This window comes from Heterocephalus glaber, unplaced genomic scaffold (genome assembly GCF_053883595.1).
Source record: "Heterocephalus glaber isolate CG9 unplaced genomic scaffold, H.glaber_assembly_v1.0 deba00000281, whole genome shotgun sequence".
NCBI classification, from domain to species: domain Eukaryota; kingdom Metazoa; phylum Chordata; class Mammalia; order Rodentia; family Bathyergidae; genus Heterocephalus; species Heterocephalus glaber.
The window spans coordinates 23,546,170-23,569,305 of NW_028258139.1; the positions used below are offsets into that span (position 1 = coordinate 23,546,170).

General features: G+C 39.4%; 1 pseudogene; it reads left to right on the plus strand.

Moving 5' to 3' along the window:
- The first annotated feature begins 238 nt into the window (after positions 1–238).
- Positions 239–1,762, plus strand: LOC101696921 (DDB1- and CUL4-associated factor 4 pseudogene; annotated as a pseudogene).
- The last annotated feature ends 21,374 nt before the right edge of the window (positions 1,763–23,136 follow it).

Consider the following 23,136-nt stretch of genomic DNA (forward strand, 5'->3'; position numbering starts at 1 on the left):
CTTTATTATATTTGATGATAATGACAGCTGTTGATGTTTTTTGGGTGTTTATCATGAACCAGGCACTGAATAAAATTTGGGCTTTTGAAAAAATTATTTTATTTTTAATTGATGAATAAAAATTGAGGTATTTGTATTTCTATATTCACTGTAGCATTCTTCACAATAACCAAGATAGGGAAGCAACCTAAGAATTCATCAATGGATCAATGGATTAAGAAAATATAGTATGGGGAGAGGTGGGCCAGAGAGGGAGCCAGAAAGGACCCTGTATTTGAGAACAGAAATGAATAAAAGCAGCAGGCAGAGTAGGGGAAGTTATGGGAGGAGAAGCTGCCAGCCGAACTCTTAGTGCAGACAGGGCAATTCCAGTGAGAGGTGCATGATAGGGCCATGGCAGAGATCGCAGGATTCTGGACACGAGGATGATGAGTCCCCATCAACCTGGGGATTCTTCTGCGCCAGATCTACCAGGGTATTACTTCGACCCTGAAAAGAACCGCTACTTTCGCCTGCTCCCAGGACATAACAACTGCAACCCCCTCACAAAGGAGAGCATCCAGCAAAAGGAAATGGAGGGCAAAAGACTGCAGCTGCTAGAGGAAGAGGAAAAGAAGAAAAAGAAAGTAGCTAGAATGGGATTTAATGCATCTTCCTTCCTACGAAAAAGCCAGCTGGGTTTTCTCAATGTCAACAGTTACTGCCGCTTAGTCCATGAGCTGCGAGTGAGCTGCATGGAGAGGAAAAGAGTTCACATTCAGCGCTCAAATCCCTTCACTTTGACAAGCGACCAGTTCAGCCTCATCCTGGTGGATACCAACAGTGACCAACTCTTCACAGTGAACAACGACATTGAAGGCGCAAAGCATGGCATCATCAGCCTGAGTGGACTGAAGACTCCTGCACCCAAGGTGCGAATGCTTGAGAACTTCTACTTCACCAGCCATAAGGTGAATTCTGTGTGCTGGGCCTTGCTGAACCACTTGGATTCCCACATTCTGCTGTGCCTCTTGGGATTTGCACAGACTCCAGGCTGTGCCACTCTGATCCCAGCCTCGCTGTTCACCAGTAGTCACCCAGGTGTAGACTGGCGTGGCATGCTTTGCAGTTTCCGGATCCCTGGTGCCTGGTCCTGTGGATGGTGCCTGAACATCCAGGCAAACACCTGCTTCAGTACTGGCTTGTCTCAGCGAGTCCTGCTGACCAGTGTGGTGACAGGACACCGGCAGTCATATAGGACCAACAGTGACGTCTTGGCCCAGGAGTTTGCTGTCATGACTCTTTTGCTGTTTAATGGCTGTTGCTCTGGGGAGATCTTTGCCATTGATCTTCGTTCTCGAAGTCAAGGCAAGAGCTGTAAGGCCACCTGCTTATTCCATGACTCAGCAGTGACCTCTTTGAGGATTCTCCAGGAAGAACAATCAGTGATGGCATCAGACATGGCTGGAAAGATCAAGCTGTGGGACCTCAGGGCCATGAAGTGTATAAGGCAATGCGAAGATCACGTGAATGAGTATGCCTGGTTGCCCTTGCATGTGCACGAGGAAGAAGGAATCCTGGTGGCAGTGGGCCAAGACTGCTACACAAGAATCTGGAGCCTCCAGGGTGCCCACCTGCTCAGAACCATACTCTCCCCATACCCTGCCTCCAAGAATAACATTCCCAGCGTGGCCTTCTCTTCTCAGCTTGGAGGCTTCCAAGGAACCCCAGGGCTGCTCATGGCTGTCAAGCAGGACCTTTACTATTTCTCCTACAGCTAATTCTGCAGGGGGACAGTCCAGACCAGAGGAATGTAGCTTTACCTGAGGAGAATTAGAGTGGCTTATGTCTGGTTCTAATGAGGGAATTTTAAGCGATGCCCAGTGCATGCAGATCTCATCCCTCTGGCTGCTAGGAGCAAGGTGCTAAGGATCTTACATGGAGACACTTCAGTAAAGTTGTTACAGTTAAATTGTGGGCTCAGGGAGCTTGAAAGTCCTTTTCATAAAAGGTATTTATTTCTTTCTCTTGTTAAATTCTCCAGAATAGTTCCCTACCCCCTACCCACTTTTTTTTTTTAAACAAAAAAAGACTTTTTTGCAAGGACTGGAGATAGGCAAAAACTAAAATAAAGCTGCTGCTTTCACGAGAAGCCCAGTGGAGCTCAGTGAGACTAGTGAGACTGTTGGAGTAGTCAGTGCCTGGAATCCAGGAAGAATTACATCTGTCTTTGACAAAGCCAGCTGGGTGGAGAGGAAAGGCAAGTCATGTCTCTGAGTCTATGGAGTAAAGATTTAAGGCTGGAGTTTGGAATCATTAATGTGGCTGTCTCAAACTCTGCTTCAGCATGTCCAATCAAAAGGATTCTCTTTTTGTTACTGCTGATAGGCATTGAAAGGAAAGATGGATTTTTTTTTTTAAATTCTAGAAGATTTGGATTTTTGTTTTTTGGTACCAGGGATCGAACTCATGACCTTGTGCTTGCAAGGCAGGTGCAGTGTCACTGAGCTAAATCCCTGGCCCTGCTAGAAGTTTAAAGTCTTTACATGCCTTTGTTAAGGCAGCTTCCAGAAAGCAAAGGATAGCAGCTCTTGTTGCTGATATGGTGACTTGAATGTCAAATTCAAGGGCGCAGAATCAAAGAAAATTCACTGTCTTTTTTGTAATCTCAGCTGCAGTTTCTGAGATGTTTGTATCAAGTGTTTTTAAAAACCCCGTCTCTCTACCAATAAAGTAGAAAAACATGTTATAGCATGTTACCTCTGCTAAGGTCCTGATGCTTGTAGCACCAAACCAACTCCAGTAGTTTATACTTAGATCTCAGATGAAGCCAAAATAGCTGAGACCAGCTTTAATAGCTGTGCTGGAGACCAACCCACCCTGCCCTTTTCCTTCTCTGCCCTACCCTGCATGTGCCCCAGGAGACTGGCTTCTGGATGGCTGCAAGGCCTCTGGCCCTGGGCACTAAGGCAGAAGCAGCCAGTGGGAAGTACTAGCAGGAAAGCAGAGGGAAAGAGGGCCACAAAATAGGATTATTAGTTCCCTGGCTCCCTTTCTGTTGACCTGTGGTGCCTGTGACCTTTCATCACAGCTTTTATTGGAATACAGCTCTTTCTGGGTTCCAGTTAACTGTTCTCTTTGTCCCCAACACCTTACTGTTACTAATCCCAGGTTAATTCACCAGTTAAACTCTTCAGTTACGCTCTTGAATGTTCTATTTCCTGCCAGACCCTAATAAAACTTATACAGAGAACCAAATCTTAAAAAAAAAAAAAAAAAGAAAATATAGTATGGGGCTGGGTATTTAGCTCAGTGGTTTTGCTGCCTGCTGTGCAAGCACAAGGACCCAAGTTCGATCCCCGGCACCAACCCCCCCCCCCCAAAAACCAAAGAAAATATAGTATGCACACACACATACACATACACATACACGATAGAATACTCTACAACCTTAACAAGGAGAAAATTCTGCCACTGTGACAATATAGGTGAACTGAAGGAACATTATGCTACATAAAATAAGCAATAGTTTTTATGTGCAAGATAAGACCTCGTTTCACCTTCAATTGATAAATTAGGATAGTAGTAGCAACTTTTATGGAGTTGAGACATAGTTTCAATACTACAATGCACATCAAGTGCTTAAAATAGAGCCTGGAGTGTAACAAGAATGTTATTAAAATACAACAACTGTGGCACGCATAAGAGGCCACAGTACACTACATGAGGTCACTTCTGCAGAATACAGTGGGATGACAACTCTCCTGTTATTGATGGGAATAAAAGTGGGAGTTATTTTGATAGGAAATGGGCCAAGGGGCAAATAAAGGGTAGAGCTGCAGTTCCATATCAAGTTGTAATGCCATTTTGTCTAGAGCCAGTCATATGAAATTGAGTATTTTTGTGACTGTATGTTATTTGTCCTTTTCAGAATAATCTCCCTGGTTCTGGTATGTATGGTGGGGGTCCAAAAAATGTCTTCAGTTAATATAATGAATAAGAATAAAAACTGCATTCAAATTTCCTGTGCCCAAATTCTGTTTTTTAGAATGTATCAACTTTATCTAAGGAATTTTATTAATCTCTCTTTATCTTACTTTTATAATCAATAAAATGGTGATAATAATCCTATGTACTGTAATTGAGTTGCTTTGAAAGCTGTAATGAGGACTAGTGGGTACGAAATGCCTAGAACACGGGATGAAAATTTACTGGCCGCTATTTTCTTTTTTGTAGACTAAAGGAAAGACAAGGTCAAACTTATTCTTAGACCAGCTCACTCTTTGAAGGAGGAGCTTTAAATAAGCCTCAGTGTCTCTCTCTCTCTCTCTCTCTCTCTCTCACACACACACACACACACACACACACACACACACACACACACTCTCACGTACCCTCCAGCCTCTGAGCTATAGAACAACCACTTCCTTTGAAGGTGTTATGTCCAAGCTGTCCTTGGTCTTGCTGCACTGCCGGGCCTTTCGTTATGAAATCGCCTCTCCCTGCAGGAAATCAGGATGAGGCGATATTGAAATGCCTGTGTGAGAAAGAGCATAGAGTTGAGAGGCAGAGCCCCAGCAAAAATCCACAGGCAGGAAGGAGTATAACCAGAATGCAGCCCTTTTATCTTACTAAGAATGTTTTTATGGCCATATGATAAATGGGCAAAAGAGCCTAAATTGGATTAGTGCAAATGTTAATTCATCTCCTAACACTGTATCTGATCCTGTATATGTGTATATATGTGTATGGTACATTTTTATTAAATTTATTTTCAAATAAATCCGCACAATGTTGTTCAAGATAATTAATGGTGGAGGCATAGGACATTTCTCAGTAATATACAAACAAAGCCAAACTCAAATCATGTAAATTGCTTTATTTGTGAGGATAAAACTAAATTGTTTGGCAAGGCAGGGAGGCAGAGAGAAGAGAAAAGATCCAGAGGGAGCAGTGCAGGAATGATGAGTGTATTTTCTTTATTATTTCTGTATTTGCGAAAATGGAATGTACTCTCCTATTTTATATTCTTAGCTCTATACACAATGCAACCAATGGCATTATAAATATGTCTATTTTTGTAATGGGTCTGAGACTGCTCAGGAAATGGAATAGAAAAAATCACTTTCCAGTCTAGCCTCAAAATCAATTTTTTACAAATTATTTTTCTTACAACACTCTATTTGTCTCTTGGATTTTTCTTTTATTTACCACCACCCCTGCCTCTCTTAAGGTATTCCACTTTGTCGCTTTGCACTTGTGTTCTGTATCATAAAGTCGAGGGCTTAATTATGTATTATCATTTCTCTTGTCTGGATGGTAAGATCTCTGAAGAAAGGCTGCTTTCTTATACTTCTTTCTCCCCTAGGTAATGTAGCACAGAGTCAGCAAGCCAGGTATGCAAAAAAAACAACAAATTCGTCACTCTTTGCAAAGGCCAATCATAGAATAATATCACATTGAGTGCCTATTATGTGTCTGACAGTGCTCTGCTCTATATCATTTGATCATTTCTGTTTCCCTTAACCTCCTTTCTCCCCAAATCAGCTGTCTCTAGGCATATCTAATTGGCTTAGAGAAAAAGAGTGTCTTGGTCCATTTGGACTACTGTAATAGAACACCACTGAACAGTGGCTTATAAATAACAGAAATTTGTTTTTCACAGATCTGAGGCTAGAAATCTGCAGTTAGGCATGGCAAATTTTGTGTCTGGGGAGGGTCTATTTCCTGGTGCATAGATAATTGTGTTTTGTTTCTTTTTCCTGTTTCCCCTCTCCTTTCTTTTCCCCTCCTTCACCTGTTCCTCCTACCTCACTTTCATAAGGACACCAAGCCCTTAATGAAGGCTCCACCCTCTTGACCTAGTCATATCATAGTGGGGAGTAGGTCTCAGCATACAGGTTTGGGGGAACATAAACGTTCAGTTCATAGTAGAGTAACCAAAGGCAAGCCAATCAGAGTCTTCAGTATGGAAATGGGAAACTACAGTGGGATCTGGTCTCTGGGATTTACTCTAGAAAGATGGTTGCCCAGGCTTCACCAGCCCAGATTTCCACTCTGGCCAGTACAACAGTTTACCTCAGATTTGGTGTGCTTTCAAATAATTCCAAATTTGATTTTCGGGGACTTTTAGATGTAAGGTGTTGAGTGATTTTTCTCCCAATCCTCTGACTAATAAGTGGAGGGATAGGTCTGATGGACCCCAAAGCTCTTAGTCTTCACCACTGCACACAGCATCCCTTAATTCAGTCTCACCAAAGTGCCATAGAGAAGAAATCCTACTCCATTTTGCAGAAGAAGGTAAGAAGTCTAGAAGATCACTAAACTCAAATGATCACTAAACCACAAGTGATCGGTAATAGAGCTGGTCTTTGACTAACTTGTAGTTTCTCAGAATCAGATTTAAGAAGGACTTATTGATTCACCACTATGTCCCAAATCCTTTTAAATGAATCCCCGTTGACTAATTAGGAAAGAATTCCTACAAGGCCTATCTGCTCTCTGCAAATCAATGCTATAACCACTTACTTCCAAAGGAGACTGAGCCATCACGCCCAAACCCACACTATTTTGTTGACCAGTTAGAAGTAACCAAGAATCCTGGAGGTGACTTTAAATAGAAAAGTTAAATAGGTTATTGTGGTTTCTGCCACCAGGAATTTAAAACTGGCAGTTAGAGATAGGAGCTGAAATGTATGGGTCAGGATATGGTGAGGGATGGTGGGGTCATGCAGGTGAGGTTAGAAGAGAAGAGTAAGTACAAACAGCCTTATGTTAGAGAGAGAGAGAGGTCCCTTGTCCAGAGAGAAGCAGGGAGAAAGAGTCAGGAAGACAGAGATACACACAGGCATTGTCACACACACACAACACACACACACACACACCCCTAACATAGCTAAAGGCCAACTCAGCAAGTGTGTAATGAACTAAAACAACTAGAAGTTTTGATATTTAACAACCTATATGGTTATACCAATATATGTAGGCAGATCATCAAGTGCAAAGATTTCTCCTTCCCATGGACTAATTCACAGTGTGGTCCTCAAAAGAGTTGAAAAAAGTACCTAATCTCTGGAGCTGTCTCCATCCCTAATAATTTTTACTTTGAAGTTCAGTTTGGGTCCATGCCATTTCTTAAATACTACCCCTACTCCTCCTACCTTTAAAATTCTGGCTACTTTAACAAGTTGACAACACTGCCCAAGATAAGAACTTGTAAGTGGGATTTTCTCAGGGGCTTTAGGATGTAGAGTTGTATGTATGAAACTATAGGTATTTCAGCAAAGCCTGGAAAAAACACCATTATCATCATCATCATCATCATCAACAACAACAACAACAATAACAACAACAACCTAGTGGTTGCATTTATTATAAGAATCATGGTTGCATACTCTGGTTTCTCTTCAGATCATATGAAAGAATTACAGTCACTGCACAGTACCAAAGCCCTTTCCTTTACTCAGGTCCTCCTCAGAGCTCTGATTGCTTTTCACAGTTTGCACAGAGCTTGGTTAAAGCATCCACAGATTGTGTCAGCAGGTATAATTAAATCATTTGAGTCACCTCATAAACATGTCAGTTGTGTAATGCTTAGATCCCTGAAGGAAGGTAGAATCTGACCTAACATTGTCCCATACATTGGCAGTTATGTCATGATTGCCCTAAATCCCAGAGAGAGAAAGATGAATAGGACATGTGCTCAGCATGGAGATGTACATAGACTACCAAAGGAAGTCAAGGGAAGGGAGAAAAACTAAAAGGATCAATGTGTCAACACCTAGCCCATTAACATAGAATTGTTTAACAATTTTTTTAAATTTATTTTATTTTATTTTATTTTATTTTTTTGTATTAAATTCTTTTATTGGTACATTGCAGGTATACAACACAATTACATTTCTCATTGGGAATTGTACCTGTATATAATGCATCTTGGTTCTTATTTTTTCCCCATTCCTAGCCCTCCCGTCACGCCCTCCCCCCTTCCCTATTTACAAAGACTTTATTTCCATTTTTTCCATTTCTCATCATTTTTTCCTTTCCCTTCTTTCCTTTCCCCCATGCCTCCCACTACCCCTACCCCTTTGGACCTTTTCTTCCTATTTTACATTATCGATTATTCATTCTAATCATTGGTACATTTTAGGTATACAATAGAATGACATTCATCATTGGAAATTTGCACCTTTACATAGTCTCTCTTGGTTCTTGTTTTTCACCTTTGCCCAGCCCTCCCTTCAACCCCTCCAGCCCTCCCTATTTACAAAGATTTTGTTCCTATTTTTCCATTTTCTCATATTAATCCCATTCCCTTCTATCCTTTCCCTTAGCCCTCCCACTTCCTTCCCCTTTGCCCCTTTTCTTCCTATTTCACATTACCTATTATACATTTAGTCCTTATTTACACTTTCAGTTTCTCACACCAGAGAAACTATTCGGTATTTACACATGTGTGTCCTATTTATTTCACTTAAGAGTATTGCCTCCATGTGGATCCACTTAGCTATAAATGTCTCTAATTTCTAATTTTTTATGGCTGAGTAGTACTCCATTTTATTTAAAAACCACATTTTCTTTATCCAGTCTCCAGTTGATGGGCATTTGGGCTGTTTCCAAGTTTTAGCTATTACAAACTGTGCTGCTATGAACATGGCTGCACATAAATCACAGTGGTATGATTCTTTTAATTCTTTGGGGAAGATCCCCAGCAGTGGAATAGCAGGGTCAAATGGAACTTCCAGTCCTAGTTCTCTGAGGTATCTCCATACTGATTTCCACAGTGCTTGCACCAGTCTACACTCCCACCAGCAGTGGAGCAGGGTTTCTCTTTCCCCACAGCCCTGCCAGCATTTGTCATTGGTTGATTTCATGATAGCAGCCATTCTTTCTGGAGTGAAGTGGAATCTCAGTGTTGTTTTCATTTGCATCTCTCGAATGACCAGTGATGCTGAACATTTTTTCATGTATTTATTTGCTATTTCTACTTCTTTGTCTGAGAAATGTCTGTTCATTTCAGATGCCCATTTTCGGATTGGGTCTTTACATTTGGGAGATCTGATCTTTTTAAGTTCTTTATAGATTCCAGATAGTAGACCTTTGTCTGAGGAAGAGCAGGTGAAGATTTTTTCCCCCATTGTGGGTTGTATCTTCACACTGCTGGTGGTTTCTCTTGTTGTGCAGAAGCTTTTTAATAAGAAGAGATCCCATTTGTTGATTGTTTGTGCTAGTTCACGGGCAACTGAGGTTTTGTTCATAAAATCTTTTCCTACACTGATGTCTTCAAGGGTTCTACGTAACCTCTGTTCCAACTGGTTCAGAGTTTCTATTTTAATATTTATATCTTTAATCCATTTTGATTTTAGTTTAGTGCATGGTGAGAGATACAGGTCTAGTTTTAATCTTTGGCAAGTTGAAGCCCAATTTTTCCAGCACCATTTATTAAAGAGGCTATCTTTCCTTCAGTGAGGGTGTTTGGCTCCTTTGTCGAAGATGAGATGGCTGAGTGTGTCTGGCATCGTTTCCGCATCTTCTAATCTGTTCCACTGGTCCTCAAGTCTGTTTCTTTCCCAGTACCATGCTGTTTTTATCACAATAGCTTTGTAGTAGAGTTGCAGTTTGGGGATTGTGGTACCCACTGCCATGTCTCTGTTACCTAGAATTGCTTTTGCTATTCTGGGTCTCTTCTTATTCCAAATGAATTTTTGGATTGTTTTCTCGCGGTCTATGAAGTATGCTGCTGGGATCTCAATTGGAATTGCATTAAATCTATATAGCAGTTTTGGAAGTATGGCCATTTTCACTATATTAATCCTTCCTACCCAGGAGCAGGGGATGTCTGTCCATTTTCTGATATCATCTTCCATCTCTCTTTTCAGAGTGCCATAGTTTTCAGAGAAGAGGTCTTTGATTTCTTTCACTGGGTTGATTCCTAGGTATTTCAGTTTTTTGGATGCTATTGTGAAAGGAATTATTTGCCCTATTTCTCTCTCAGTGAGTCTGTCATTGGTGTAGAGGAAAGCTACTGATTTTTGTGTGTTGACCTTGTAACCAGCTACTTGACTGAATTTGGTTATTAAGTCTAGAAGACTTTTGGTGGAGTTCTTGGGGTCTTCTATATAGAGTATCATGTCATCTGCAAATAATGACAATTTGACTTCTTCATTTCCTATCTTTATTCCTTTTATTTCTTTCTCTTGTCTAATTGTCGTGGCTAATGTTTCCAGAACTATATTAAACAAGAGTGGTGATAATGGACATCCTTGTCTTCTTCCTGATTTTAGTGTAAAGGATTTCAGTTTTTGACCATTTAGTATGATATTGGCTGTTGGTTTTTCATAGATGGCTTCTATCAGTTTGAGATAAAGACCATCTATTCCAATTTTTTGTTGGGTTTTTATCATAAATGCATGTTGGATTTTGTCAAATGCTTTTTCTGTGTCTATGGAGATAATCATATGGTTTTTGTCCTTGGCTCTATTGATATAGTGTATTGCATTGATTTATTTGCATATGTTGAACCATCCCTGCATCCCTGGGATGAATGCCACTTGATCAGGGTGTATGATCTTTTTGATGATCTTCTGCATTCTTTTTGCCAGTATCTTATTAAGGATTTTTGCATCTATGTTCATTAGTGAGATTGGCCTATAGTTCTCTTTGTCAGTTGGGTCTTTCTGTGCTTTGGGGATCAAGGTGATACTTGCTTCCAGGAATGAATTTGTGAGTATTGCTTCCCTTTCAATTTCATTGAAGAGTTGAAACAGTAGTGGCAGCAGTTCCTCTCTAAATGTCTTGTAGAATTCAGCAATGAAGCCATCAGGGCCCAGGCTTTTCTTAGGTGATAAGTTTTTAATTATGTTTTCAATTTCATTGATTTTTAGTGGGTTGTTCAGAATTTTTCGGTCTTCTTCATTCAACTTTGGTAATTCATATGTATCTAGGAATCTGTCCATTTCTTCTGTGTTGTCCATCTTATTGGCATATAGGTTCTGGAAGTACGTATTGATGATCCTCTGGATTTCTGCTGGGTCTGTTGTAGTTTCACTGTTTTCATTCTTAATTGCATGGATTTTGGCCTTTTCTTTCCTTTTTCTGACAAGGTTGACTAAAGGTTTATCAATTTTGTTGATTCTTTCAAAGAACCAACTCTTGGCTTCATTGATTTTTTGTATCATTCTCTTAGTCTCGATTGCATTGCTTTCTCCTCTGATCTTTATAATTTCTTCCCTTGTATGAGCTTTGGGGTTGTCTTGCTCTTCTTTTTCTAGAAGCTTGAGGTTCAGCATCAGGTTGTTTAATTGGGCTTGTTCTGTTTTCCTAATATGCATATTCACTGCTATGAATTTCCCTCGTAAGACTGCTTTCATTGTGTCCCATAGATTCCGATATGTTGTATTGTCATTGTCATTTAATTGAAGGAACTGTCTTATTTCTTCTTTAATTTCCTCTGTGACCCATTGGTTATTCAGAAATGTGTTGTTCAATTTCCATGTGCTTAAGAAATTTTTCCAGTTTCTTTTGCTGTGGATCTCCAATTTCATCGCACTATGTTCTGATGATATACAGGGGATAACTTCAATTCCTTTGCACTTACTTAAACATGTTCTATGTGTGAGTATGTGGTCTGTTTTGGAGAATGACCCATGTGCATCTGAGAAGAATGTGTATTCTGATTTTGTAGGGTGGGAGACTCTGTAAACATCTGTTAAGTTCATTTGTTCAAGAGTTCGATTGAGTTCTAGTATTTCAGTACTTATTTTTAGTCTAATTGATCTATCTATTTGTGACAGTGTGGTGTTGAGGTCCCCCACTACAATTGTATTAGTGCATATATGACTTTTCCTGTCCGTTAATATTTGTTTTATATAGTTGGGTGCACTAGTGTTTGGTGCATAGATATTTAAGATTGTCATCTCTTCCTCTTGGATCCTTCCCTTTACAAGGATGTAGTGTCCTTCTTCATCTCTCTTAATTAGTGTTGGTTTGAAATCTACTTGATCTGCAAAGAGGATAGCTACTCCTGCTTTTTTTTGGGTTCCTGTCACATGCAGTATTTTTTTCCACCCTTTAACTTTCCGTCTATGAGTTTCCTTTTGAATTAAGTGTGTTTCTTGTATGCAGCATATTGTTGGATTTTGCTTCTTGACCCATTCTGCCAGTCTATTTCTTTTGATTGGGGAATTGAGACCATGAACATTGATGGTTATAACTGAAACATATTGACTTGTCATTTCCATGACTTTTTCTTTTTGTTGGTTTCTCCCCCTTTCCATTTAATTTCTTGTCATGCCAGATGGGTTCATTCTGCTTTGCTTCCTGGGGTTATGATCCTCAATGTCTGTTCCTAGGATATTGTGTAAAATTCTTTGGAGTGCTGTTTTGGTATTCATGAAGTTCCTAAGGTGCTCTTTGTCATGAAAGTATCTTATTTCTCCATCCATTTTGAAAGATAGTTTTGCAGGGTACATCAATCTGGGTTGGAGGCTGTTTTCTTTTAGGGCTTGGAATATGTCACTCCAAGCTCTTCTTGCCTTGATGGTTTGTGTTGAGAAGTCTGCTGTGATTCTGATGGGCTTTCCTTTGTATGTGATTTGTTTCTTTTCTCTGACTGCTTGGAGAACTTTGTTCTTCTGTTGAGTTTCTGGAATCTTAACAATTATATGCCTATGTGTAGATTTTTTTTGATCAAGGCTATTTGGAGTCCTATATGCCTCACTTATCTGTATGTCAAGCTCTTTTCCCCTGCTTGGGAAGTTTTCTGCCATTATTTCTGTGAAGAGATTTTTTATGTCATCTGCCCTCTCTCCTGTTTCTTCATTGAGCCCAATCAGTCTTATGTTATTCTTTTTTGCATCATCTAGCAGCTGCTGGATTGATTTCTCATGTTCCCTTATAATTCTGAAGCAATTTTTCTTTTCTTGGTTGTTCATTGCAATCTTATCTTCTATATCTGAAATTCTGTCCTCACATTGGCTCATTCTGCTGTGTAGACTTTCAATGGAGTTTTTCATGTCCTGGAAATCTATTTGCATCTGTTTTATGGATTCCATTTGTTTCTTATGTTGGGATTTCATCGTGTTCCTCAGCTCCTCTCTAGATTTATTAATCATGTCTTGCACTAAGGGCACAATTTCTCTTGTTATCTGAGAAATTATTTCTGATTTCATTTTTTCCAGATCCCCTTTTGTTGCCAGTTCAGTGGGTCCAGGTGGTTGAGTATCAGAGGGTTCCATCTCATTTCCCTTTGTGGTTGCTGTAGGTGATCTGCAAGTCTGGTTTTGAGACTTATTTATGTGTTTTCTCATTTCAACTGGGGCGGGGGGCTGTTAGCGCCTGCTCGGATTACTTCCTCTTAGCTGGGTGAAGTGGGACAGGGGCCAGGAGCAGAGGTAGGGATGGTGACCCAAAAGCCCTTTCCTCTGGGCCTCGAGTTGTTGGAGAGATGGTGGCTGGGTAGCCCCTTCCTCTGGGTTGGGAGTGGCAGGCCTGATCTCAAGGTAGTATTTTAACAAGGAAGGACAGGCAGCAGCCCAGAGCCCTTAAAGCCACATGATCTGTGTGGATATTTGGCTGTGGGATTAGTAAATAAAGAACTGGAGATATGGCTTGGTCATCCCAATGGGTATGGCATCTGTCTTTTCTGTATCCATCTCTTTGTGAACATTATTTGGAAAACGAGATTCTGATGAAATAATAAAATGTGCTGAACATTTGTCATTTTCACTTAAAATCTAAGGCAGGAGAAGAGAGGAAGAGCAGTAGCATGAGTAGAGCATTTCAGAGAAGATGATTTGCATTACATCTTCCCTTCTAGGACTGAACCCACTCCAGTTCTTGAGTCTAATGTCCAATCTCTGCCCTGCAGAGGGACACCTGTGTGTCAGGTCAGCTTGATAAGGCCAGCAAGCTGGTCCAGAAATGGGTCTAAGGAGTGAGGAAAATGCCTCTTCTGTGCAGTAGGTGGCTCCCTTGTCTCTGTCTCAGAACCTTGACAAATTTTACTTCTTTGTCCTAGGGATCTCAGTCTCAGAAGGGATGTAGTACTGGAGCTAGGATAAAGGAAGGGAAAGATGACTAACAGGTATCAAGATGGTTTTATGTGGCAGGCATGTGAAAGGCATACTGATATACACAGTCTCATTTAGTCCTCACAGATCTGTGGCCCTCTTCCTCTTTTTTCAAATTATTCTTCTTCCTCCTTCTTCTATTCCTTTTCCTACTTATAGTTTAATTTTCCTCTTTACTACTAAAGCCACTCCGGATGAGGACTTCGTATGAACCAAGAACCAAGCTGAGCCCTCTCAGATATGATCTAGTTTAATCTTTACATCAAACCTCTTTGCTAGATTCTACTGTTGTCCTCCCTTTTCAAATAAAGAAATTGAGCCTCAGGGGGATAATTTTCAGGACTACAAAAGTAATACATAGCAGATCAAGGTTTCAATCCCAATTCAGCCTTCCTTATCCATAAGGCCTTGCTTTCTGTTATATTGGATTGTTTTCTTTCCAAAGTTCAGATTTACAAACACAATCTCACCTTTATTACACACAGGTGAGAACATTTGCCCTTTATTCCTCACCACAGTTTGAGGGTTGGACTATTTCCAGACAGCTCATTTGTTTCTTTGGAATAGTCAGGGATTCAAAATGGAATTTTCCCACAACAACCAGTCTGGAATGCTGAAATTTGTAATTTTAAGGTGACTGTATTTGCTCCTTCCCAGGACACATCTTTTGTTTCCATGGAACATAGCTTTTCTCTGGATTCTACATATAACTCTTTAGTCTATGGCTTTCCTTGTGCAGTTATCTTCATATAAAGAACCTTTTATTCTGCATCACCAAGTCCTTTCAGTCCTGGAAATGCTACTGCCTTCAGGAGGTCTTCTCTGACAATCTTAGTTTCAAATAAACTCTACCTTCTTTCACTATTTCCACTGGAAAGACAGCTTATACATTGATCATGAATTCCGCCCTGTCTCTTTAGCACACCTGTAAAGACCACTACATCCAAGAGAAATGGAGACACAGCCAAGTTACACAATGAGTCAGGACCAGATAGAGATTAGATATCCAGGCTCTCAATGGGTCACAGATGGCCACATTACCCTTGTCATCACCACTTACTTAACCTTTTCCTTGTCTGAGTGTGCCCATGTCAATTTCATTCTCAGCCTTTTTCAAGACTCTATCTCTTCTCAGCTTCTTTGAGTGGCACTGGGATTTCTGTCCTAATGAAGAAACAACTCACACACATGTTCTGAGGCATGCCTCTGAGATCCCAATGTGTCCTCTGTGTATATGGTGATTTGTGTGCAACCAGGTGCCCCTCAATTTGCCAGGATACTTTGGGCATGGTGTTAAAACTCAAAGCAACACAGAACCACACATTCTCATGCAGACCCACACATTAGTGGCTGAAAATACATTACTATCTCTTTCTGACCTTTTTACCTCTCTGAGTTGAGAGTGAATCTAAATTTACTTGATGCACACAGGATTGTCCATAGGAATGGATGGAACAGTCCATGACCTATGTGGACTAAGTGAGGGTGGACCTGGAATTGGGAGTCAAACAGATACAGAAAACAGTAAATGCTGAGAGGATGTGGAGAAAATGGAACTTCTTTGTACTGCTGTTGGGAGTGTAAATTAGTGCAGCTACTACAGAAATCAGTATGGAGGTTTCTCAAAGAACTAAAAATAGAACTAACATATGACCCAGTTACACCACTCTTTGGTATATATCCAAAGGAATGGATAAAGAAAACATAGTATATACACACAGTGGTATATTATTCAGCTGTAAAGAAGAAGGAAGTTATGTCATTTCCAGGAAAATGGATAGAACTGGAGATCATAATGTTAAGTGAAATAAGTCAGACTTGGGGAAGTATCATATGTTTTCCCTAATATGTGGAATCTAAAAAGGATGATGTTATAACTTGCATCCAGACGTCCCCTTAAAGCCTCATGCAGTCATAGCTGGGACTTTTCAGAGGTGATTGGATCTACAGTGTGTGATGCTGAGATTAAGGGTGCAATGCTGGGATCAAGAGTGTGTGATTACTAAATTAGTCCCCTGATTGGTTTGGTGTAGTTCTGGGTAGGATTAAAGTTGTCCCTTGGATGGGATATAAGGGTCAGAGAGAGGATCATCACTTGTCACTTGTCATCTGCTGCTTCTTCACTATTTTGCTGCTTTCCTGCCTTCTAACAGCCATAAATTATTTCTCCTCTGTGATTTCCCACTGCTATTCCACCCTGCCTTGGAGGCAGAAAACTATGGGCTGAAACCTCTACAAACTGTGAGCCAAATAAACCTTTCCTCCTTTAACTATGGCTGTTGGATATTTTGTCTTACCAATGAGAAAAGTAACTAAAATGATCAGATGAAAGTAGAAGGGGAACTATTATTAGACAAGAAGAAAGGAATAAAAAGTGAAGGGAGGGGAGTAAAAGAAGGCATTGCAAGGTGGGAAAAAGGTATTAATGATATCAATAAGAGATCATGATATTGATATGAATTTATTGAGGTGAAAATTGTCTACTATACTCTGCTAAGTGAAGCACTAGGTAACAAAATAGTATGCAACTAGTTTTTTACTTTCTAAAATGCAGTGATATAGAGATTAAAAAATTATCTCAAATGGTATTCATTTAAGCTTTTTTATTTTTGCCAAGTGAAAGTGAGTTTTATTGCAAAGAAGCAAATAGACTTCTCCAAAGAGAGGGGTGAAAAGCCCCCAATGTGGGGACTGTGGTTGCTTTTATTGGGGTTTGTGTGTTCCCCTTTCAATCCCTCAGTCTTTGAAGGGGATGGCTTGTCATTAGTCTTTATGCTGTTGCTAAGTTTGCACAATTAGTATAGTTCACTGAACTACTTTAACCTGTAGCTGGGAGTGAGATACTGAGCACATTTTTTCTTTCTGTTTAAGAGTACACTTTTACTTGTACTACAGTAAAATATTTCTAAGCAGAAAAAAATAAGAACTGGTATATGTGAGGTAATGTATATTTCAATTAGCTTTATAAATCATTTTGATACATATATATCTCAAAACGATGTATACCATATATATTTATATAATTTTATTTGTCAATTATGGTCAGTAAAAAATAAAGTTTATTGTTGATGAACAAGTCCTTGGATTCTTTAAACTTTTGTTCCCTCATCTATAAATTGGAGTCAAAAATGATAGTTTCATCTCAAAGAGTTGTGCCTGGGCTCTCTGACCCCAACTCTACCATCTCTGACCCATCCTGCCTATCAGCACAGTGGTCATTCCTTTGGCTCCCCATCTACCCTTTAATAGCTTCTCATTGACTCAAAAGACAAATCCAAACATCCCTTGGGAGCCATGTAACTTTCAGCTTCATTCATTCATGGACATTTGCAGAACACTGAGCCAGGGATTGTGCTAACCAGTGAGAAGATTGTAAGAAAGAACTACTGTCCCTTTTTAAGAGGACTCACACTTGCTCCTTTCCTACAGTACTGTCTTGTTGAATTGCTGAGGTTCTCAAATGCACCATTGTGTTTCAACTGCTGTACATTTGAACATAATGTTCCCTCTTCCTGGAATTCCTTTCCCTGTTGTCTTTCTGGAAGACTATACTTAGCTTTCCCACTTTGCACAGTTGGCATTTTTTTTTCCTATAAAGCCCACCCCAAGAACTTTAGGCAAAGTTGTGGTTTTTTTCCCCTTTTTCCCTCTTCTGTATGACCATTTCCATAGTCCCAGACTTCTCTCCATTAATAGAATTTATTTGCTTATGTTGTCTACTCTCAAAGGGGAGGGATATAGTTTATCCAATCATCAACTCTAGCATCTGGCTGAATTTTAGACTTCTGCTCCTCACCCTTCATCACTGTGTGTTTACTCTGCACCAGGCCCCTAGTGAAGTTTATATATTTTATCTAATCTAATCTTTGCAACAACTACATGTTGTTGATTTGAACCTGTGTAGTTTGTCACCCTACATCCCTTCCATTCTCATGGCTGATAAGTATATGTTGACTGGGTGAACAACAATCAATGCATCACAGTACCATTAAGTGTGCGCTTTCTCTACTCAGTGCTTTTCAAAGTACTTGTAGTGGAATACCAGAGTTTTGACTTCTGTGGACCACACGAATTATTAGAAAAATGATCATGTGTCCCGGCCCGCGGGTAAGTCAACGAAGACCCTAGAGGGGGAGCGAGGATGAGAAGGGACAGGGGACACGAGAGATGGAGACAAGACAGGTTTCTGATCAAGTCTCGTTTATTGCGGAAGCTGCTACAACATATATACCGTAGGGCTAGAGGGGAGGAGCGAGAGGAGGGTACTGGGGCTACTTCCTTGTTGCCGGGTAGATTTGCAGCAGGCCCGGATATGTCCGTAAAAGGCACTCAAGAGTTCTAGCGGGGGTCAAGGCCCCCCACAATCATGCATTAGGATAATGTGACTATGTGAAATTGCTTTAAATGTCTGAATATTTGTTTTCAACTTCTGTCTATAACTTGTGGGCAATCTTTGAATTGCCCTACTCTACTCTTCCTGCTCAGACTGGTAATGTATTATGCATTGCAGAATGAATCTGAATTGTTTGACTGAGGGTATGAAAGAAAATCTGGAGAGCTGCAGGCCTTGTGAGTTTTTACAAGAAGGCCCTTGGGTGGGCCTCTGTGTGTAGGGAAGCCTTTCCTCCACCACATGTGGGTTAGGCACAGGGGTAGGGTGGGTTCTAGGCCAAATACTACATCCTTGGTCACATTTAAAGAGGTCTTTATGCAGTTGAAGAGGAAAACTAGAAAAGGAGGTAAAATAGTCACGACTACTAAGTCAAAAGGACATATTTCTCTTTTCATGCTCAGATTAGTTTGTGGAAGGGGATGATGAATGGTTTTACTGATTCCACAAGGCAGTGGTATTATTGACATGTACTCTAGTAGAACATTATATTTTGAAAAATCTGATTTTGGTGTTTTTCATTGCACTTTAACATACTGGATATTTTTGATGATAAATACCAAAGTATTATGAAGAAGCAGGGTAGAGGAAATATACAGATGCAAAAGCATAAATAGCATCAGACATAGAGCCTTGTGTAGCACATGGCTCTCATTTTAAGGTGAGGAGACTGAGGTCCTAGGGGGTGCATATTTGAACCACAGACCCAAACAGTTTTTTATAAATTAGCTGAGATGAAGATCCAGATGCCCAGTTGTGTTAGCCAAATCATGAATATTAGAGCTCCCCCTCAACTCCTAGGGAGAGAAGGGCCAAGCAGAAGCTTTCAGGTACCTGAATATTACTGATCTGGTTAAATGTCCACTTGCTGGCATTATATGATGGGCCAGCATCATTTACTTTCATATTTTTTACAAAAATATCACAAAGAATCATAGAGATAATGTCCAGTGGTGGTTGGCATCTTTGCAGCCCCTAAGTCACTGTCAATTTCCATATGCACAAAGTAAATTATGGCCTGAATAAGAAATATTTCCAAAGTAAGTGAATGATTGGATACTACTCAAATGCAGTTAGATTCTATTGTGATTAACCACATAGAGTTTTACTATTAACACAGTTTTTAAATGTATTTTCTTGGTAAATGATACTAAAAATAAATAAGACAAATTATACAGGGCTCAGCAAGACTTTTTTTTTTTTTTTTGGTGCCAGGGATCAAACTTGGGTCCTTGCACTTGTGCAGCAGGCGGTGAAACCACTGAGCTAAATCCCCGGCCCAAGACATTTTGATATTAGAAAAGTTCTCCTATACGCCACGTGTGTAGGGAACTGCATGTTGAAAACTGCTATTAGCTTAGAGAAATGCAGATTTGCCCAATTTATCATGCTCAAGATGGGTGAGACACACATTTCTGTTCATAGAGGATGGAGTAAATTCTCCTGAGAACAACCTGAGCAGAGTGTAAGCACAGTAATTAGGAGTACTGGCTTTGGTGGTAGACATGCTTGGGTTTAAATTCTACTATTGTTACTCATTCCTTTTATGCTTTTGGGCAAACTCTGTAACCTTTCTGAGTCTGTTGTCTCATGTGTAAAATGAGGCTAATATTAAATGCCTATTTCCTAGTGTCATTGTGAAGATCATATAAAATAATGAGTCTAGAACAATGCTGGATCATGCTAAATATTTGGCACAAGGTGAGTACCACTTTATCACTAACACTTCTACTACTGCCATTACTAGCATCATCAGCAAAATCACCATCACCTATTATCTGTACTACTATCATAATCCCTGCTACTATAGCCAAAACCACCATCATAACCAACTTACAGGCCTCAGAATGTAATCTTGAAAAAAAGGAAAATAATAAGACAAGAATAAGCCAATACATTTTAGTGATAGCCATCAATGTAAATAGCTCAACTCACCAATCAAATGAAACAGATTGACAGAATAGATCAAGAAACAAGATCCAACAATGTGCTGCATACAGGAAACACATTTGACTCAAAAATAAACTCATAGACTGAAAGTCAAAGGATGGAAAAAAATATTCCATGTGACAGGTACCTGGCAAAAAGCAGAGGTAGCTACACTATTTGGAGACAAAGTGGATTTCAAGCCAAGACTGATTAAGAGAGACAAAGAAGATCACTACATCCTTGTAAATGGAACAATAAAAGGGGAAGAGATAACAATCATAAATATATATGCACCAAACACTAGTGCACCCAACTATGTAAAACAAATATTAATGGATATGAAAATTCAAATGAGCACTAACATAATTGTAATGGGGGACCTCAATACCCCACTGTCACAAATAGACAGATCAACTTGACAAAAACTCAACAAAGAAATATCAGAATTAAACCAAGCTATAAACAAATGGACTTAATGAATGTCTACAGAGTGGCTCCATCCCACACCAGAATATACATTCTACTCAGCAGCACATGGGATATTCTCCAAAAGAGACCACCTACTAGCCCACAGAACATGCTTAAGTAAATGCAAAGGAACTGAAATTATCCCGTGAATATTATCAGACCATAGTGCAATGAAATTGGAAATTAAGGGCAAAAGAAACCACAAAAACTGCATAGACGCATGGAAATTAATTTCCTTCCAAACAACCAATGAGTCACAGATGAAATTAAAGAAGAAAGTAAATACTATATAAAACTATGATAGTTGAGTAATTGTGTCAATTTAAGAAGTTTGGTTAAGAGAAGTTTGGCTAAATTGGCTGAATAATTCCTTAAGGCATGGGAGATCCACCCTAGGGCAGCTTGTCACCTGGATGTTACAAAGAGGAAATGAAGAAAGATGCAGCTGCTTCTGTTCCTTTAGAGGAGCTCCTGTCTTTGCCTTGGACATCATCTTCTGCCTTCCAATGCACACTTCAGTTTCTGGTGTGGATCCCTCAGCTTTCTTGCATAGACTCTTCAGCATTTCAACACAGACCCATTGGCCTCCTGATATGGACTCCCATGGGACCCTGCAGTGAGCTCCAGACCTTTGATTAAATCTTTCTGTCTCCAGTGTGCACTCTTTTTCATATGACTCTATGGGTGGCCATTGTAAGCCAAACTTGTAAATTCTTATATATTTATATATCATGTGTTATATCTATTTCTGTAGTAAATACTGATTGATACAACAATTAAGTGATAATGCTGATACAACGAACTGGAACTCATGGGATGCAATGAAAGCAATCCAAAGAGGGAAATTTATAGCAGTAGATTTTCACTTCAGGAAAACAGAATGAACTCAAACAACCTAATGTTGAACCTCAAATGTCTAGAAAAAGAAGAACAAGTCAAGCCCAGAGTTCATATGAGGGAGGAAATTATAAAGATCAGAACAGAAATTAAAGTAATGGAAACTAAGAGAACAATACAAAGGATCAATAAATCAAAGAGTTGATTCTTTGAAAGATTAAATAAAATTAATAAACTCTTAGTCAACATTATCAAAAACGGGAAAGAAAAGACTGAAATTTGTGCTATCAGGAATAAAAAGGGTAAAATAACAATGAGTCCTTCAGAAATCCCGATGCTCAATACCTACTTCAAGAACCTATACTCAAATAAGATGGAAAATTCAGAAGAAATAGAGTCCTAGATACCTGTGAATTACCAAAGCTGAATCAAGAACATTTAAAAATTCTGAATAACACACTATCAGTCAATAAAATTCAAAATGTAACTAAAAACTTACCAACAAAGAAAAGCCCAGGTCCTGATGGTTTCACTGCTGAAATTTACAAGAAATTTAGAGAAGACCTAATGCTACTACTTCTCAATCCCTTTAATGAAATTTGAAGAGAAGAAACACCCCCAAATTCATTCCTAGTAGCAAGCATTATCCTAATAACAAAATCAGAGAAAGGCCCAACCAAAAATGAAAACTACATGCCAATCTCCTTAATGAAGATAGACACAAAAATCCTCAATAAGATACTGGCAAACAGAATGCAGCAAATAATCAGAAGATTATACATCCTGACCAAGTAAGATTCATCCCAGGGATGCAGGGATTATTCAACATATGCAAATCAATACATATAATACACCATACCAACAGAGCCAAAGACAAAAATCATATGATCATCTAAATAGATGCAGAAAAATCATTTGTCAAAATCCAACACCCATTCATGATAAAACCCTACAGAAAATTGGAATAGATGGTCTTTATCTCAATCTGATAAAAGCCATCTATGAAAAACCAACAACCAAAATCATACTAAATTGACAAAAACTGAAAGCTTTTACTCTAAAATCAGGAACAAGACAAGGATATCAACTACCACCACTCCTATTCAATATAGTTCTGAAAACATTAACCAGAGCAATTAGATAAGACAAAGAAATAAAAGGAATAAAGATGGAAGAGGAAGAAGTTAGACTATCATCATTATTTGTGGATGACATGATAGTCTACATAGAAGACTATAAAAACTCCACTAAAATTTTCTAGAGTAAATTACCAAATTCAGTAGCATAGCTGGATACAAAGTGAACACTCTCAAATGAATAGCAGTGCTGTACACAACTAACAAATTCACTGAGAGAAAAATTATGGAAACAACACCTTTCACAATAGCATCCCCCCGAATCAAATACTTAAAAGTCAATCTCACAAAGGAAATAAAATATCTTTACATTGAAAGTTACAGTACT